The sequence below is a fragment of the Propithecus coquereli genome, unplaced genomic scaffold (genome assembly GCF_000956105.1).
Source record: "Propithecus coquereli isolate 6110/MARCELLA unplaced genomic scaffold, Pcoq_1.0 Scaffold508, whole genome shotgun sequence".
NCBI lineage: Eukaryota > Metazoa > Chordata > Mammalia > Primates > Indriidae > Propithecus > Propithecus coquereli.
Genome location: NW_012150930.1, coordinates 643,713 through 650,049, shown reverse-complemented (window position 1 = coordinate 650,049; position 6,337 = coordinate 643,713). Strand labels below are relative to the sequence as shown.

General features: G+C 34.1%; 1 protein-coding gene across 1 annotated transcript in view; it reads right to left on the bottom strand.

The window, feature by feature from the left end:
* AKAP9 (A kinase (PRKA) anchor protein 9) overlaps positions 1-6,337 on the bottom strand; it is a 221,395-nt gene that overhangs the window by 165,564 nt on the left and 49,494 nt on the right. The gene's annotated exons all lie outside the window — the stretch shown is intronic.

The following is a 6,337-nucleotide window of genomic DNA, read 5'->3' as shown; positions in this document are numbered from 1 at the left end:
GATAAAAGACTCCTTTTTAAATAATTCTATAAAAAGTAACTATCAGGCCTGCCCCTCAATTTTTCCCATGACAACGAGATCTAGAACTTGTGTATTCAACATTACTTATGAGCAAACACTATAGCAGTTTTGGCCTTCTTGGAAGAAATTTATCTTACATTACTATGATCAAAAATTTTAATTTAAAAATCCAGTCTGATTTAGATGTCTCTAAATCATTATATTTTCATTCTTCTTATTAACTGATCAACATTCTAAGTATTTAGTATTTTCTTTTTTCTTTGAGACAGAGTCCTGCTCTGTCACCCTGGCTAGAGTACAGTGGCATCATCATAGCTCACTGCAATCTCAAATTCCTGGGCTCAAGCTATCCTCCTGCCTCAGCCTCTGGATTAGCTGGGATTACAGGTGTGTGCCACCACGCCCAGCTAATTTTTTCTATTGTTAGTAGAGACTGGGTCTCGCTCTTGCTCAGGCTGGTCCTGAACTCCTGCCTCGGCCTCTCAGAGTGCTAGAATTCCAGGTGTGAACCTGGCCTAGTATTTTCAATAGCTAAAGTACTACATATGATCAAGACACTTTCAGAAAGATGTCTTAAAAATAAATCAAGGTTCCTCCCATGTATTCTGGTAACTTGAACATGTTCCATAGATGAGTGCTATGAAAAGAGGAAAACAATAGCAAATACAAATTCCTGTGGGTCTGCCTTAACTTCAGTTTTGGGCTCTTAAGTTAATCAGAAATTTAGGAATATGCAATAATTAAGTGGCTGAACTTCACGTGAAATTTAAGATAACTATACCAAGTATGGCATATCAACTTGGTCCTAGACTTTTGGTTCAAATTTGAAAGTAAGGCAGATACTTTTCCTTAGTTCCTATTTGGGACTCTATTTTGGAATTGAGATAAGGCTAAGCCTATACATAGGCCAAGGCATATCTGTTATCACAATTATTTCAGGATAGTCAGCAAAAGCTCTGGGCTCAAAGTCCTGGCTCAGTTACTTAGTTGCCTCTGTAAGTAGTTAAAGGCTGTAGTCTCCCAAACAAAGAAATAGATAAATTCCACAGAATGGACCAGAATGTAAGTAGGTAGGTAAAACTATTTTAAGGAGAGAGGAGTCCCAGTCAAAGAGAACTTAAAGACATCTTGAATGAATATATAACATATCTAAAGAGAAAATGTCAAAGACTAGAAAAAGAAAAGCCTTAGAGGGAAATGTTGGCAGTGCCTATTCAAGTATAGTCTGAGTAAGGGGGACCAAGGTGCCATTAACCTTTGACAATTCTGGTCTCTCTAGAAAAACCATACCTAAAGTAGAAAGCAATGTCTGGGCATTGTAGCAAACAGCATTTAAGAATTCCAGTATATAGGCATGACCATTTCTATTGTGAGATAAATACATCAGGTTATCTCAGCCTAATGCCACTGGATATCGGATTCCTTTAACATCCTTTGATCTAATGCTTACTAAATAACTAATTATTACTTGGCTTTTTAAATTCATTTGTCCATGGAAAGAAAATAAAATCCAATAAACTTAAAATATATAGGTCCCTGTGATAATTATTTCTCATTATAAATTAATAATTTTATTCAAGCTTTAAACATTAGTCTCTTGAACTTGGAAAATCTGAGTTCTCCTCTGAGATAGCTCAAGTCTCAGTTGAAAGGAAAAATAAAAACAGACTTTTGAGCCTATAAATCGAAGGCCAGATTCTACGCTATATAAATTAACCAAGCTAATGAATGCTGTCCTGTGCAGCCTCTTTAGTGAAATTCTACCACCTTTGTTTTGGTGTCACATATTCCATCAATGTTACCATGTGTTATTACCAAGTACTGAGCCTCCTTCAATTTCTGCACTACACTATGACATTAGTAAGTCAGCTGAATCTTTTAATCCCAGTGTTTTCATCTGCACAACAGAGAATATTATTTTCTCTATCTCAAAGAATATGCTTGAGGCTAAAATAAAACAAATACTGTATATTGAGGTATTTTATTCTTATTGTTCTATATACAAATATGTTTATATCTTAAAAATAAATCTCCAAGGCATTTGGAAAATAAGTATTAGAAAGTAAAATTAGTTCATGGTGGTCAATTCCAGTTAAATTGTTAAATAAGTAACTAGTTTTGAAAAATGTTAACGCTGTCACAAAATCTAACTTTTCTATTTCCTAATTTTCTACAGGTGGGGGGAAGCTAACAGTATCACTTAATTCAAAATTGTCCAACACCTGATATAATTACAAACAAGAAACAATTCTTCATTCAACTATTAAACATTATAAATTCATGGTTTATTTTTCTTAGTACCCATATGTCATAGTACATGGTTTTAAACCACTTATTCTGTGTGCCCTATAGTTGAGGTCACAATCCCTCTATTTTTTTGGAAATACACCTGAGAATGTGGAGAATAACATACTTCCTGCCTGTGCCTACTGCACCATGGGAAGTCTGGAGGATTTGGCCAATGAGAATGAGCTCTGACCATCAATACAGTTGTCTAGGGGACTAAAACAGTTTCAATTGTGACCCTAATGCCTTAGTTCCTCAGCTGCTCTGAGAGAACTACTATTCATGAAAGATTAATTTTTAAAAAATGAGTAATTAAAACATATATAATGAAAAAGACTGATAAAAGTACTCTTGCTAACATTCAAATAAACGACGGTTATTCCCCGACTAAAATGAATTACTTGAATTTTAAATAATCTCAAATTATGCTGTCTACTGAATATAATAAATATAATACAATTTCCAAGCTCTTCTTACCGAGGCCAAGACTATATTTCTACTCTTACCTCCTGGAAAGACTCATTTTCAAAGATTATTGTTTTCTAGATCAATTACACTATTTTTTGCTCTCTACCCATTTTCAACATGTTTCCGCCTGGGTCTTTATGTCCACTCCACACTCATGTCTAAACTGTCTTCTCCATCTCTACCAGTTGAGATTCACCACTTATTCACTTGTCTACCAAGTAAGTGTTGGGTAGTTACTATGTTCCATACATTATTCTAATTGCTGGAGAAGCAAAATACAATTAAAAAGGGACTGTTCCCACTTACTGACCTCCCTCAAGTATCACCTCCTCCCAAAAGCCTACATTGAGTATCTTCCCTCATGAAGCCAGACCTACTCAGAACCTTCAAAACACTTTTTACCTACATTTATCCTTGTTTTTTGGTTTCTTGTGCACATGCCAAAGCTCCCCTACTAAACCATAAGTTCTAGTGAAGGAAAGTACAATTCTAAGTATCACTATGTCTCTTGCAAGGGCCTGCTACTAAATAGATATCCTATAAAGATTTACCTAATAATTTTTAAATTACTTTAGCTGTAAAGCATGTCTTTTTCATAATTTCAATGTCTTTAATTTGTGCATTTCCTATTATTCCAAAAGCAGTCTCCGGAATCAGAATGAGAGTTCAAACTTAGGTTGTCTGTCAACTTATTACCTGGGTATGTGGACAATTTACTTCATCTTGCTTTGTCTTGCAAGTGTTCTTACTTGTAAAATAGGGGTGATAATGGTACTTCTATTACGCAAAGTTGTGGTGATGATTCAATAAGTTAACATGTGTAAGATGCTTTGAATATTGCCTGTTATAGAGTAAACACTTAATGCTAATTTATTATTATCCAAACAATATTCTTGTCTTGGTAATTACTCAACTTCTCACAGAAGAACCTCTTACGTTTATAAAAAGTACTATATTACATGTACAATCCATCCTTATTTTTTGCAGATTTCTTATTTGTGAATTCTTGTTAAAATTTATTTGTAACCCCAAAATCAATACTCATGGTGCTTTCACAGTCATTTGTAAACATGGACAGAGTGACAAAAAAATTTTAGTTGCTGGGCACACGTTTCCAGCTGAGGTCAAAGAAAACAACTACAGTTGGCCTGTTTCAGCTCTCATACAGAAAAGACCAGAGGATAGAGACCGTAGGAGGCAGTGAAGTGTAGTGCAAGAAGGTCTGGCTCTGGGCCAGTTAACAGGATTTGAATCCCAACTCTGGCATCTGTTAGCAGGGTAGCCTCAGGCTAGTCACTTCTGAACTTCAATTTCTCTTTTAAAGAATAAAGAAAATAAATCTACCAGGATGAATTGTTTTTAGGATTTAAGATTATAACCTGAGATACATATATATATATATATATTCCCCCCACAGAAGCACTTACTTGCTAAATTAAATAAGTCTTCCTAGCCACTTTATAGAGCATAAGTCACGCGAATAAAGAGAATCGACTGCATTTATTTTTTCCTAAATAAATCCATAAAATTTCATTTTGTTGTGAAAATATTTTCAGAATTTCACAATGATGGCTAAAATAAGTGGAAATACCTTTAGATGACAAAAAAGGACAGAAACTCTAATTATAAATTTAGATCCTCCTGTGAATTCAGTTTAACATAGGTTGATCACTTTTATGGAATTCAGTAACGAGTATTACTTAAAAACTCTTATGACTAAGATTCACATTTGCTTTTGAAACAAATTATTTTACATAAAGAGTTTGTTTTAATTATGAAATTTTGTGATTCACGTGAATAACAAAAAGATAAACACTTTCATTAAAGCTTTAAAGTTAATTGCAAAGCTGCTATAAGTTGGATGACATCCTTAAAATAAACATACCATTTCATATATTTTAATTTTCTCTTGCAAGAAACTAATTTGCATTTTGAAGTCTTCCTTCTTTTTTTGATAATCTTCTAATAGATGGTCTTGTTCTTCCAGCTGTTGTTGATGAGTAAGGATTTGTTGTTTAGCTTGTAGTAAATCTGCAGCTGTGCTACTATGAGTGCTGTTTCTCAGAGTTTCACTAGCCTGTAACTTGAAAACAGAAAGAAACATCAAAACATTAATTTCTGAAGTGACTGCCTTAGAGAATACTAATAGATATCGTTTAGGGTACTACTCAGCCCACAATGGCTCTCTGGGAACTTCCCTGGCTTCACAGGCTTGAAATCCCAGCAAACATACTGCCCTGGCTGATTGGGTAATAATAGGCACATTACAAGGAAACAATATTATCTTTCCCTTGATACAGCAGAGAAAGGAGATCTCCTAAGAGAAATATGACTGAGGAAGACATGCAGAGAGACGTGAGGCCTAAAAAACAGTATTTCCTGGGTTCCCGAGGACTTTCCAGTTTCTAGTTCTAGTCCCTTTCAGAGGCCTGGTTGTGTTTTTGTCTTTGAGTTCTGTAAGACAAGCCTGTATCATTACACTAAATTCCTCTGTTTTGCTTAAACTATTTCAAATTGTTTTCTGTTATTTGCCATCAGAAACCCTGATTAATGCAATTAGATTACTGTGGCTCTAATTAAAGGTAAATGGAATATATTCAGTCTAGTTACCATTTTAGAAACTAACTAAAATAAAACCATACCAGCACTGGCAAAAGTAGGATGTGACTACAGTTTAATTTCTGCAAAAATTCTCTCAATCAGCCTTATAAGGTTTTGTAGGATTTCAAAAAAGACAGGAAAGAAGTACAGATAAAACAGTAGCAGAAAGCAACACAAGAAGTATGAATTAAATTCCTGGTTGACATAACACATATTCAACTAGCTTTTCCAACATGATTAATACGCAAATGGCTTTTTGACAAATTCACACTTGTTCTTAAAAGTGAAAAATTTTTTTAGTATTACTAAAAAACTAATAAATTTTGTTCTATTAGTAATACTTACATGCTGAAATTGAATCTGTAATTTTTGACTTTGTTCTGTCAACTCTAAAAATTCTCTCATTGTCTCATCCTTTTCTCTTCTTGCTTGTTGTAAATTAGCAGTGAGCTGGGTTATGATGCCATCTCTTTGTTTAATGGCAGCTTCAAATTCTTGTAACTAAAGAAAACCAATGAACATAGTAAGCACTATACTTATTTTTTGAACAAAATTGTTATTATTTTTCAAAAATATGTAATTCAAAATACATTGGCAGAATTCTTACCATTTGTAAGCAGTCACTTCCATATTTGAAAAGACATTAGCTTGAAGGAATTGGTTTTTTTTTTCCAAATCAACTTTGAAAAAATTTATCTGAACTAACGGAAAAAATACATTTGATCTGGCTTATCCATGTATCTACTTCTAGAAGGACAAGTATCTTTATATTTAGGGGTGCCCCTAATGTACCCCTAGGCAACACTACGATAGACATGTTCAATCCCAACTTGTTTCTGTAGAGGATGAAACTGGAATGTATTGTCATCCTCATCAATGTCCTATTTCACTTTGTTTTCAAAACTGTCTGCCAAGGACAACAAATGTTACTCTAACCACAAAAGGTTACTTACAAGGACTT